The 14,393-nt window shown below is 41.5% G+C and overlaps 1 protein-coding gene across 5 annotated transcripts in view; it reads right to left on the reverse strand.

Moving 5' to 3' along the window:
- LOC121285316 (janus kinase and microtubule-interacting protein 1-like) overlaps window positions 1–14,393 on the reverse strand; it is a 377,146-nt gene that overhangs the window by 338,023 nt on the left and 24,730 nt on the right. The gene's annotated exons all lie outside the window — the stretch shown is intronic.

A 14,393-nucleotide genomic window follows, 5' to 3' on the forward strand; every position in this document is an offset into this window, starting at 1 on the left:
CAAACATTTTGCAGTTGGCAGTCTGGTAGCTATGGTAATCGCCCTTGAGTTCCACAAAATTATATCTTCTGACAAGTGGAAAGATTTGCCTTCCAACATGAACAATGTCTGACAACCTGTTTTGTAAAGTGACATAGGTTCTGAGCTATTGTACGGATATGTTTTATAAAGAAATTAAATTCTGCTCTTTCAGGTTTCTATGTCTTCAATATCTACTTTATCTTCTCTCTAAACCAGGAATTCTTAGTAATATCATCTGACCATCATCAAATATGTTGATTTATCAAATGGTAACAATAATCCAAAGTGAAAACTAAATTATGCATGAGATGTAACCCCTTGCTTCACAATTTCATATAGGTTCTTTATGAGCCTTAGAATCATAGAAAGTTTATGGCACAGAAAGAGGCCATTGGCCCATTGTGTCTGTGCTGGCTGAAGAACAAGCCACCCAGCCTAATCCCACTTGCCAGCATTTGGCCCATAGCCCTGAAGGTTATGGCACTTGGGAAACAAGACACTGGTCTCTGACCAGTGCCATATGGCCATAACCCAGACATTTTAAATGAACCAAGGGTTTCTAACTCTACTACCCTTTCAGGCAGTGAATTTCAGATCCCTACAACCCCATGAGAGAATTTTTTTTTTCCATATCTCCCCTCTATTCCTTTTGCCAATCACTTTAAGTCTATGCCCCCTAGCCACTGGCCTCTTTGCCAAAGTAAATAGGCTCATCCCATCCATTATGTTCAAGCCCCTCTCAATTTTGTACATCTCAGTCAAATATCCCCTCAGCCTCCTCTATTCCAAGAAGAACAACCCCAGCCTATCCAATCTTTCCTCATAACTGCAATTTTCACACGTGTCGGTGCAGACTCGATGGGCTGAAGGGTCTCTTCTGCACTGTGATTCTATGAATTTTCCAGTCCTGGCAACATCCCTGTAAATCTCATCTGTATCCTCCCTAGTGCAATTACATCCTTTCTGTAATGAGACGATCAGAACTGCACACAGGACTCAAGCAGTGACCTAACTAATGTTTTATATAGTTCCAGCTTAACCTCCCTCTTCTTATTCAATGCCTCAGCTAATAGAATCATAGAGTCTAACAAGCCACTCAGTTGTAACAAACTGCTACAAAGACACAAAAAAGGAATGAAACCGGACGGACCACCTGGCATCATCCTAGGCACCGGAAATGACAATGGCAATCTCAGCCCTGTCGACCCTGCAACATCCTCCTTACTGATATCTGGGGGCTAGTGCCAAAATTGGGAAAGCTGTCTCGAAGACTAGTCAAGCAACAGCGTGACATAGTCATCCTCATGGAATCATACCTTACAGATAATGTTCTAGACACTACCATCACCATCACCATCCCTGGGTATATCCTGTCCCACCGGTGAGACAGACCCAGCAGAGGTGGCGGCACAGTGGTATACAGTTAGGAGGGAGTTGCCCTGGGAGTCTTCAACATCGACTCCAAACCCCATGAAGTCTCATGGCATCAGGTCAAAAATGGGCAAGGAAACCTCTTGCTGATTACCACGTAACGCCCTCCCTCAGCTGATGAATCAGTGCTCCTTCATGTTGAACATCACTTGAAGGAATCACTGAGGGTGGCAAAGGCACAGAATGTTTTCTGGGTGGGGGACTTCAATGTCCATCACTAAGAGTGGCTCAGTAGCACCACTACTGACCAAGCTGGCCGAGTCCTAAAAGACATAGCTGCTAGACTGGGTCTGCGGCAGGTGGTGAGGGAATAACAAGAGGGAAAAACATACTTGACCTCATCCTCACCAACCTGCCTGCCACAGATGCATCTGTCCATGTCAGTATCGGTAGCAGTGACAGTCATTGTGGAGACAAAGTCCTGCCTTCACATTGAGAATACCCTCCATCATGCTGTGTGGCACTACCACCATGCTAAATGGGAAAGATTTTTAACAAATCTAGCAACTCAAGACTGGGCATCCATGAGGCACTGTGGGCCATCAGCAGCAGAACTGTACACAAACACAAGCACAATCTGTAACCTCATGGCTCAGCATATCCCCCATTCTACCATTACCATCAAGCCAGGGAAGCAACCCTCGTTCAATGAAGAGTGCAGGAGGGCATGCCAGGAGTAGCACCAGGCATAACGGAAAATGAGGTGTCAACTTGGTGAAGCTACAAAACAGGACTACCTGCATGCCAAACACCATAAGCAGCAAGTGATAGAGCTAAGCAACCCACAACCAACTGATCAGATCTAAGCTCTGCGGTCCTGCCACTCCTCCTATGACAAAAGAAATGGGGCCTAAGTTGTCTGATCATTCCACCTTATATTAAGTGCCACATGCAGCCCAAAGAATTGAAAACATTTGAATGCATCAACCTTGCATGGAAAGATGGAGGAAGAAGTACAAGTGTTATAACATGGCAAATGATGTGTGCCAGGTGAACCAAATCCATGAGGGAAACTTGGTCACGCTATCGCCACAGATTTGCAATTTGTATTTATTACGAGATGTGTGCATTGAATTCAGAAGTAATAAGTCTACCAAGACATTTAGAGATTTTAAAAATTAAATTAAAATATATATTAACAAAATATAAAAGATTTCAAGCACATACATAAGACTACAAATTACTTACTGCTATAATAACTCCTAAAATTCCTAATTAACCTGACCCTCAGTTACACTCTCTTTAAGGCAATGGTCCAAAATAGGTTTTAGATTTAAAACAAACTCAGAAAGTTAACACAATACCCGGGACAGTGGAATTCCAAATGGCTTTTCCCCAATTTCAGTTTTGTTAATTAACAGACTCATGCACAAATGCTGGAGGCTTTATTAAGGCTATTTCTCACACTCCTGTTAGATCTTACATGGCCTCTGACACATAGCCTTTCATTCTCCTTTATATATGTTTCTATTTTTAATATGTAAATTAATATGTTCCATATGTCTTTGAAGCTATCTTCCTCATAATATAAAAACTTTCATGTTGCCACTGTATATTGTCAGTAGCCTTGGGGAAAATAAACAATCACTTAGCCTTGCTTATCTGGCTAGTTGTAAATAGACTAAGATCCCTCTGAAATCCAAATATCCCATAATTTATCTAAAAATGCAAATTCCCTTTACACCTTACAGTCTAAGCCAGCATCCATGTTTACTCATAAGTATGTCAAGCACCTAGCTTTTTTTGATGATTTCAAACTTGCTGTCTGCTTGACTACAGGTGTAATTAAATCATACACAGACTCAACTATACTTACCACTATAAACCTACTTCACAATAAACCACAATAATATGATGAAAAAAAGTTAGTTTCATGACACATGGTTGTGAACTGAAAATTGAACTAACTGATTCTGTGGATTTTTCATTTTCTATTGGTTTGAATATTTTATTGATGGCACCATTATTTCAAGAATGGCACAGTGATAACTCTCATAACATTGTGTCAAAATTCTCCCTCTGCTATTTTAACTGGGCATTGCTCTATTTCAAAGGGTTAATAAGTGCTCATAAAGTAACTTCACAGGCAGGAATTTCTATTCTAATTAGTATAATTTGTATGTGTAACTTTTCTTGCTATTAACACCAAACTTTTCATAGAAATATGTCATGGTTTTGAGGTTCTCTTAGTACGGGTTTATATTAAGCATTGACACATACATTGCCGTTAACTTCACAGTGGTACAGTATGAAGTTAACTTGTGAAGTTAATAAACCAAGCAGCATCTCTTTCAAGATATTTTAACAAACACTACATCGCATATACCCAAATGGCATCTCTCTTCTAACAAATGTATAAGTTGAAGCACATTGAAATATGAAAGACTGATTTACTTCAGACCAGTGCTATTATATATTAATGCTGTTTTCCATTAACAGCACTTACAACTGTTAAGACACTGCTGTATAACGGTGCCAAATAGATGGTTGGAAAATGCCAACATCACTTTCAATTTCACAAACCATTCAAGAATGGGTAAAATGATTTGTGGAATATGTAGATTTTTTTTCCTTTTTGAGATCATCAATGGCTTTAATTGGCCTCAATTTTTGAAAAGCAGCTTACGGACAAAAAATGTTCCATCATCATTTGAATGTATTTCCCACAATAAAGTGGAATGATTGGTTATTATCTTTGATGTGAGTTGGAGAAATAAAGGAAGGTGCTTTAAATATTTTTCAACTACCTTTTAATCAAATTGGTGACAGCATCCAATTGTAACTGTCTACTGCCTGTGTATGCCTCCATTTCCTGTGGACGTGTTGGTGAGCTGCTCATCTAGTGACCCTTGTGAGTTCAGTACAGTGATTAGATTTTCATATTCACAAATCTGAGTGTTGGACTTCGGGTGCCTGAAGGAAATGTAAATTTCAACCCTAAATAGATTTATTGCTAACAACATGGTAATATTATAATTTCAAGGTAAGTACATTAGAAAATATTAGTTTCCTGAAGTCACTGAAGTTGATTAAATACACTCGCCTGATCTGAAATTGCTTTTCTTAATTAACATCAGGACGCGGATTAGGAGAACCCCATCAGCAGGCAACAATGAAATGTTACAATATTTTTCAATATTCAGGCATTCATCCATAAGTGCTTCCTGACCAGCTGATTGCAAAAATAAAGCCTTTTGTTTTTAATGCAGATTTCCAACATCTGCAGCATTTTGCTTTTGATTCCATACTTATTGGATGCTTGTCATTGGCCCTGGCTCAAAATTATGAAGATAACAGGTCTGATCTCATCAGTGTATCCCTTGCTTTGAAAATGCACCAGACAAATAATATCAACTTAACACATTTCTGTGCAATTCCTTTGTCCTCTATTTTATTGGATCCATTCATTTACTTTAACTAGGTTAGTGGCTCCATAAAAGTAGCTAAAGGAAATTGCATATGATCGTGCATTTGGATACTAATATTCCCTCAGAGTAATTTCGAAGCATTAGTGTGATTGTTTTACTCCCCCTTCCAACCCCGCCAAAAGCTTTTTTTTATATATATATATATATATATATATAAAAGGCAGGTTCAGTTCTTGCAGCTTATTTTGAAGTTTCTTTGTAAAGTTGCATTTACAAAAATGGATGTAACTTTAGAGAAAAATCGTATAAATATTAAACATGGCAACTCTGCTGCACATCATCTTTATGCTTTACAGATTAGAAAAAAAAAGCCCTTTGTTTTAACGATGGCATTCCAAAATTAAGCCAGAATGAGACATTCTTGTGCTCCTCGGGATTATACGTGGAATATAAATAATAAATAGGTTGTGAGCATCATGAGATTTTTTTTTAAAGTTATTACAGGTGAATCAAAAAACAGCAGCTGTTTAAAACCTGGAGTGAAATATAAAATTGCCTATGAGACTGTTCATACCAAAGGACAGTTGTATGTATTGAGTTGTAAGTTCCGGAAATACAAGAAGCAATGGACTTTCAAATCAAGAGGTCAATAAATTTGAATGTAGACTTTAATGATAGCTGCTTATGCCAAGTTTTTCCATATTTGGTGAGATAAATCAATGAAGTACCTCAGGAAAGCCAAGAAGATCTTGCCAGTGTCCCAGCCAATATTATCCCCAGGAATATGTTTATATAGCACCTTTAAAGCAAAATTTTTTAAAATATTTGTTCATAAGATTTGGCTGTCGCTGGCTAGGTGGCATTTATTGCCTATCCCTAACTGCTCTTGTTCAGAGGGCATTTAAGAGTCAACCACATTGCTGCAGGTCTGGAGTCAATGTAGGCCAGACCAGGTAAGGATGGCAGGTTTCCTTCCCTAAAGGGTATTGGACCAAATGGGTTTTTATGACAATCGGCAACGGTTTCATGGTCATCATTAGACATTTTATTGAGCAAATCTTGACACCGTGGGCAGAATCTTCAGGCTGGCGTGCGGGTGACGGAGTCCGCACACCAGCGCTTAAAATGTCCCGACGTCAGCGCACGGCATCGCGATATTTCAGTCAGCGGGCACGCTCTGCAGCAGGACCTGCGCCCGCCATTAATTAAAGGCCGTGTTAAGGCCATTAACTCTCTAATCAACCAGGATTTTGAGGGGCCTATGCGAACTTCGGGTCGGCACACGGGCCCTACAGGCAGGCGGGTAAGTGATTTTTTTTTTACAAACCTCAAACAGTGGCGGAATGAGGTTTGATATTGGAATTACAAAATTTTTATAAATTTTTGTGTATTGCATTAACATGTCCCATCTCGTGTGACATTTTCACATGTGGGGGACATGTTAATGATTTTTTTTATTTTTCTATTTTTAAAGTTTCACTGCCTTTCAGCGATCTCCCTGAGGCAGCACTTTGCCTCAGGGAGCAGTGCGCTCTTTCCCACGCATGTGCAAAAGAACGCACTCTGGCAGTTGGGGAATCCCTCCCCCCCCCACCCGCACAGGAAGCACATAGTGCTTCCCGTTGGGCGACATGCTGGGTGGGCCTTAATTGGCCCGCCCACTTAAAATGGCGGCGGGGCCCTTTTCGGCGGCGGCAATTGGCTGCCCGCCCACCGCCGAGTTGGTCGGGCCCGCCCGCCCATCAAGTGCAAAATTCTGCCCCAAGTCACATGGCAGAAATTAGAACAAATGAACAAAAGCTTGGACAAAGAGGCAGGTTTTAAGGACCGTTGTAAAGGAGGAAAGAAAGATGGAGAGCTTTAGGGAGGTGATTCCAGAGTTTAGAGACTTGGCAGCTAAAGGCACAGCCATCAAAGATGGAGCATTTAAGGTCAGGAGTGCTCAAGATACCCTCAACTAGTGTAACTAACTGAACAGAAGTCAGATGATTTGGTCATTACTGTATTGCTGTTTGTGAGACTTTGTTGTACGCTGACTTGCTGATACGTTTCCTACATTACAAATGTGTACGCACTTCAAAAGTACTTTACTGGCTGTAAAATGACTTAGGGCGTCCTGGATTTGTGACCACAGATTTGGCACAGCATGATGGTCCTCACCCTGGCGATCTTCCACAGACCTATAAATTTCTTGCACATTGATCACGCTTTGTCAAATTTTACCAAGGTATCTAACATGATGTGCTTACAGAGAGAATGTCCAGCACGCTGACAATTGTTCAATTAATACTCATGTGCATGGAGTCCATCCTTTTGCTGCACACTATTATTATTGCCAAGCCAACCTGTTTGCCCTGTCATCTATGAAAATGGACGAAGTGCAAACAGCAAGCTGCCAATGTACAATCTGGTCAGATTACATGTTTAGAGGCTCACATAATGTTGGATCTGGGCTGCATGCTTGGCTACCACACTAGCCTATTCCAATGCATGTCCATTTTTATCTACAAAACCGGCAGTGGCACCAGCGTTTGGGGTGGTGGCAGGAAAAGACTCCTCAAGAGAAGGCCTTTTTTCTCGTAGGAGAGGAGAGCCCTGCAGATTTTGGGGCTGAAGATAACTGAAGATATAAGGAAGAGGAGGTCAGTGCCCCTCACCCACCCAATTCCCCCCAAGTCTAGTATTCTACTTTGCATATTTATTCTCCCCCTAATCACTTAATAAAAGTGATTCACAGCAGCATAACTCAATCTCATATCATACAAGCAGTGTCCAAAGTGATATCTACCTTGCTAGAATTCTAACACATTGTCTTCTGGTCAGAGTCTACACCAGAGCGACTCCAGAGGTAATATGTGCCCTGATCCCAGGTTGCTGTGGATCTGGAGTCACATGCAGGACCGAGTAAATAAGGACAGCAGATTTCCTTTCCTAAAGGGAATTAGTGAATTAATGACAATCTGATAGTTCCATGGCCACCATCATTGATGCTAACTTTTTCTTCCAGATTTAGTTAATTAATTGAATTTAAATTCCCCAGCTGCTCTGGTGGGGTTGGAACTCATGGTTTTTGGAGCATTAGTTCAGGTCTCCAGATAACTAGTTCAGTAACATAACCACCATGTTATCCATTCTTGAATTTGAACACCCTTCTGCTGCTAAACCCAGGATCTTGGGTCTTACAAAGGGGGCAGCACCTAGGAACACAGTTGGTAGGTGAACATCACCAATTAATTCTTTGTTATTTTATAGCAAGTCTGCCTATACAATTTGGTGGCATGAAGCAGTATACAACTCACTCCCATGCAATGCTGCTTGACCCCATGTCCAAGATGCAGATCACCACTGAGAACAGGACTACTCTAGGAACCGAATTACCTGGAAAAACTCAGCAGGTCTGGCAGCATCGGCGGAGAAGAAAAGAGTTGACGTTTCAAGTCCTCATGACCCTTCAACAGAACTGATTCTGTTGAAGGGTCATGAGGACTCGAAACGTCAACTCTTTTCTTCTCCGCCGATGCTGCCAGACCTGCTGAGTTTTTCCAGGTAATTCTGTTTTTGTTTTGGATTTCCAGCATCCGCAATTTTTCGTTTTTATTTCTACTCTAGGAACCTCTATATTGGAACATCCCTTGACCGATCTCTTAAGCTTAGTCATAACTTCTATCACAAACGTTCTCATTGCAGCCCTAGACATGTGGGCTAGGGTTTTCCACCTATGCGCTCACTATATGTGTATCAGGTAGGATGACCAGAATAAGTTTTTTTAACATCAACTACATATCCATATAATAAAGATTGATTCTGTTGTGGTTGTAACAAAGTCAGATGCTGCTAAAGAGAACTAATGAGTCACTCGTGTGAAATGTAAGTGTAAACAACCCAAGAGATCAAAGACATACACAACAAAAGGAAGCAGCTAACCTTACCACTAAATGAGCTTACATGTCAACAATATGCACACAGCATGATGACATATGGCACCTACACTTGTTCTATGTAATTAAACCATAAAAGATGCAACACACGAGTTCTTAGGAGAATTTCAACCCTGAAGGGGTCCCTGTAATGTGAATATTGGTACCTATATCTCATATGCACTGCATGTAAGGGGTTGTGCTTCATTATGTCACTGACTTGATTAAATAAAGAAATAAGCACTAAACAAACATTTCAGTGCTTCCTAATCCTTGAACACATTAGACATAAATATCACCACATGGGAGCAATAGTGATATTTGACAATTTTCTATGCAAATCTAGCTTGCAATTCCCCCAATCATAAGATGGCAAGTGCAGAGGTGGAGACCTTGGCTCCAATTCATAGTCTAGTCATGTCTTGTCTGGTTTCATGTTGGGCAATTAAATTGAGACAACCAGAATGCAAGCCTCCAAAGCCTCACTACAAACTCTCAAATAGATATTTAGCTATGTTATAGGAGTGACCAGTAATGGAAGAATAGAAGGATCTGGCATTGATGATGCAGACTTGATCCCAATCAAGACTGCAATTATGCCAGATAGCGCACAGGTCCAGGCAAGTCACTGCATCCAATCCCGTGATGTGTGCAGTTGCAGGGCTGCATACAGACCAGAGCATAAGGGGCTGCTTGACTCCCCACTACCTTCCCCATTCTTTTTAATGGATATGCATTTCCAATAGACATCCACTGTATTCCATCCCCCCACAGGGGAAAAACTGAGAAGGATACACAGTTAGGAAGTAACACGTGCTAAGCTGTGACAGTCATGAAGGACCTGAGAAAACATCCTGAACCACATCAGGTACATCAAGTTATAATAACCTCTGATGTGCCATTACGTGTGAGCTAAATTGGAAATAAAGAAGGTGACCATATTTGGAGACATGTTGTGCTATTCATGAAATAAAGCTGGCCCCTTTATTCCCCAGGGTGCTGGGCAATTTACACATGTAAATGATTATTGTACATTGGATATCACAGGTAAATGCAATTAGTACTCCTGCCAAGTTGGTTGTATATATTATGGCTCAGGTTCTCCTCTTCCCCACTTGCACCATAACAATGACTTCTTGCAGGGTGAGGGCTGTGCATCAGCTGCCAGGTGACCTGCAATCATGGTATATCAGGCTCTTGTGTCTTGCATCACCCTCGCACATAAACTGTAGCTCGTCAGCAAACATTCTGTGATGTCCATAATTCAGCTACACCTAGATCGACCCCTCTTTTTGCTGCCCTCCGTTTTGTCCTCTGGAAAAGATCTCTGGAGCTTTTCAGCTTTGATCAAATGGCTGAAATACAGACACTTTCCTTTCTGGATGTCACTTTTTAGATTTCTTTTCGCTCTTGCTACTTCAAGTATCTCTTAATTTACCTTGTGATCTGAAAACAGAATTTTTAGCTTAGGTCTTAGCATCCACATTTCAAAAACCTCTATTTACTTCCACAAATCTTTAATTATTGTCCAGGTTTCTGGAGCATACAGGAAAATGGATAGAAGACAGCATCTTATGAGTTTTTTTTCCTTGTTAAAAGCTTGAATTTTTTTTTATTGTTAACACATCCTTCATCTTCACAAAATTACTTCTGGCTATCTCTATCCTTCTACACTTCTGCATCATATCTGCCATCTTGTGTTATTATTTGTCCTAAATAGAAAAGCTTATCTACTTGTTCCAGTGGGACACCATTGTCTTCAATCTTCACTCCATTTTATTCTAATGCCTCCCTTCTAACTACCATTGTTTTTGTCTCCTTGGTGTTCATACTCAATACATATTTAAAACTTCTAGGGCACAATTTTTCCCTCATCAGGCAGGCGCATGTCCGGCCCGAATGGGAGAAAATTAGTATGTGATGATGTCGGGCGAGAGCCCCGATGTCAAGCACTTGTACGATATTTCGGTCGGCGGTGCGCCCGCTGACAATTAAGACGACTGTTAAGCCCATTAATGAATGAATTAATTAATTAATTTAATTGAGTTTGTCCCTGCCTGTCCAACCTTACAGTTGGCGGGTGGGCAAATAGGCCAAGCGGCCTTTGCATTTTTTGCGATACCTCATCCACGGGCGGGATGAGGTTTTGACCAGTGATTAAAAACAAAAACAACTTTTAAAACTAATTTTTAACATGTCCCTTGCTCATGTGACAGATGAGGGACCATGTTTTCCTTATTTTTCAATTGTATATTTTTAATGTTGAAAATCTTCAGCTCTCTGAGGCAGCTCTGTGCTTTCAGGGAGCTTTCACTGAGTGCACCTGCGCGCATGCGCTGACTTCCATGCTTGCCCCTCCCCCCACCCAGGCAGCGTTGAACACTTCGGGGCCGATCGCAGGTGGCGGCTGGTTTCGTGGCCACTCCCAGGCTCGCCCACCGCAATGAGGTAAAAATCCTGCCCCTAGTTTTTACTTGAACTACAATACTTTGCAGGGCTTCTTCTGATTCTGCAAGTGGTGTTGTGTTGTCAACATATCATAAGTTTGTTGTGTTCTGGCCTCCAATTTTTAACCCCTGGAAGTACATCTGAATAATTCTGGGGACAGTACACGGTCTCGTCACACTCCTCTGTTCACTTAAAACATATCTGATTGTCCAATTTCCAACATGATGCTCGCTATTTGGTCCCAATATTTCAAAAGTTAATAGGGTAGTAATAGTGGGGGATTTCAACTTCCCCAACATTAACTGGGTTAGGCATAGTGTGATAGGTTTAGAGGGAGCGGAATTCTTGAAATACATTCAGGAGAGCTTTTTAAGCCAGTATGTAGAAGGTCCTACAAGAGAAGGGGTGGTCCTGGACTTAATTTTAGGGAATGAAGCCAGGCAAGTGGTGGAGGTATCAGCGGGGGAGCATTTTGCAGATAGTGATCATAACTCTGTTAGATTCAAGGTTGTTATGGAAAAGGACAAAGATGGGCCAGAAATCAGGGTTCTAAATTGGGGGAAGGCCAATTTTAATAAGATCTAATATGATTTGGCCAGAGTGGACGGGGAGCAGCCACTTTTAGGTAAATCTGCGACACAGCAGTGGGACTCATTCAAGAAGGAAATAGGGAAAGCACAGAGCCAACATATTCCAGTAAAGATAAAGGGTGGGACCAACAAATGCAGGGAACCCTGGATGTCGAGGGATATACAGGATTGGATAAAGAGAAAAAGGGAGGCTTAAGGCAGATACAGAGGGCTCAAAACAGCGGAAGCCTTAGACAAGTATAGGATGTGTAGCGGGGGACTTAAAAGGAAATTAGGAGAGCAAAAAGGGAGCATGAAAAAACATTGGCAGGTAAAGTAAAAGAAAATCCAAAGTTATTTTACAAGTTAATTAAGAGTAAGGGGATAACTAGGGTAGGGCCCATTAAGGACCATAGCGATAATTTATGTGTGGAGCCAGAAGACATAGTTAGGGTTCTAAATTAATACTGTGTGTCGGTGTTCACAAGTGAGAGGGATGACATGGGTATGGAAATCAGGCAGAAGGACTGCGATTTAATTCAAGAAATTAGCATAGAAAGGGAGAAGTTCTAAGTGATCAGGCAGGCTTAAAAGCAGATAAATCTCCTGCCTTGGATGAAATGTATCCCAGGCTGTTGAGTGAGGCAAGGGAGGAGATAGCAGGGATGCTGGCAATAATTTTCAATACCTCTCTGGCCACAGGAGAGGTGCCAGGGGACTGGAGGACAGCCAATGTGGTACTGTTATTCAAGAAGGGAGGAAGGGATAAACCAGGGAACTACAGGCCAGTCAGTCTAACCTCAGTGATGGGGAAACTATTGGAAGCAATTCTGAGGGACAAAATTAATCTATACTTGGTAAGGGGCGGATTAATCAAGGACAGTCAGCATGCTTTTGTTAAGGGGAGGTGATGTCTGACCAATTTGATTGAATTTTTCGAAGAGCTGACCAGGTGTATAGATGAAAGCAATGCATTTGACATAGTCTACTTGGACTTCAGCAAGGCTTTTGATAAGATCCCGCATGGGAGACTGATAACGAAGGTAAGAGCCCATGGGATCCAAGGCAATTTGGCAAATTGGATCCAGAATTAGCTGAGTGGCAGGAAGCAGAGGGTGATGGTCGAGGGGTGTTTTTGTGACTGGTTGCCTGTGTCCAGTGGGGTTCCACAGGGATCAGTGTTGGGTCCCTTGCTGTTTATGGTACATATAAATGATTTAGACTTGAACGTAGGAGGGTTGATCAGTAAGTTCACGGATGACATGAAAATTGGTGGGGTGGTAAAAAATGAGGAGGATAGCCTTAGATTACAGGAGGATATAGACGGGCTGGTCAGATGGGCTGATTAGTGACAAATGGAACTTAATCTGGATAAGTGTGAGGTGATGCACTTGGGTAGGACAAATAAGGCACGGGAATACATGACGAATGGTAGGACCCTGGGAAGTACCGAGGATCAGAGGGACCTTGGTGTGCACGTCCCCCGATCCTTTATGGTAACGGGACAGGTAGATAAGATGGTTAAGAAGGCACATGGAGCCTTTATTGCCTTTATTAGATAAGGCATAGAATATAAGAGAAGGGAGGTTATGCTGGAATTGTATAAAACACTAGTTAGGCCACAGCTAGAGTATTCTGTGCAGTTCTGGAAGCTACATTATGGGAAGGAATTGAATGCACTAGAGAGAGTACAGAGGAGATTTACCAGGACGTTGCCTGGGCTGGAGAGTTTTAGTTATGAGGAGAGATTGGATAGACTGGGGTTATTTTCCTTGGAGCAGATGAGACTGAGGGGGGACATGATTGAGGCGTGTAAAATTAGGAGGGGCATAGATAGGGTAGACAGGAAGGAACTTTTCCTCTTGGTGGAGGGATCAATAACCAGGGGACATAGATTTAAGGTAAGGGGCAGGAGGGTTATAGGGGATGAGAGGAAGAATTTTTTCACCCAGCGGGTGGTGGGAATCTGGAACTCACTGCCTGAAAGGATGATAGAGGCAGAAACCCTCATAACATTTAAGAAGTATTTGGATGTGCACTTGCGATGCCATGGCATACAAGGCTATGGGACCAGTGCTCGAAAATGGGATTAGAATAGTTAGGTACTTGTTTGACCGTGCAGACTTGATGAGCCAAAGGGCCTTTTTCTGTGCTGTCAACCTCTATGACTCTAAGTTTGTTGCTGAATTGTGACATTGACAGTAAAGATGAGAAATTTATCCAGAGCCTATACTGGGACCAAATAGTGAGTAAAGCACATCAGGTTAAAATTATTTGAGATACCTAGGCTGGCCAGCACTGCATGCCTCTTCTGCTACTGTCCTCCTTCTTCTGGAACTAGCTGAAAGAAGGCACTACCCTGTTTAACATCCCTAGGTATGTACAGGCAGAGTTCAATTATTTTCCACTTTACAGCATCAATAAACTTTCATACAGCTCTAAGAAGATCACTGCATTATGACAATGCTTCCCGCAGTTTTGACATTACTAGTGAATTGATGTTTCTACAGATGACAACAGCTCTCAACAATGCAAGAACTGTCAACTTCAATTTTTAGTATGTAACATCAAAAACGATCTTGCAACTTAAGTGAACAGACATTATTCACAGTTTTTCTCTGTTTTCCCACAAAATTTAT

Source organism: Carcharodon carcharias, chromosome 1 (genome assembly GCF_017639515.1).
Source record: "Carcharodon carcharias isolate sCarCar2 chromosome 1, sCarCar2.pri, whole genome shotgun sequence".
Classification (NCBI taxonomy): domain Eukaryota; kingdom Metazoa; phylum Chordata; class Chondrichthyes; order Lamniformes; family Lamnidae; genus Carcharodon; species Carcharodon carcharias.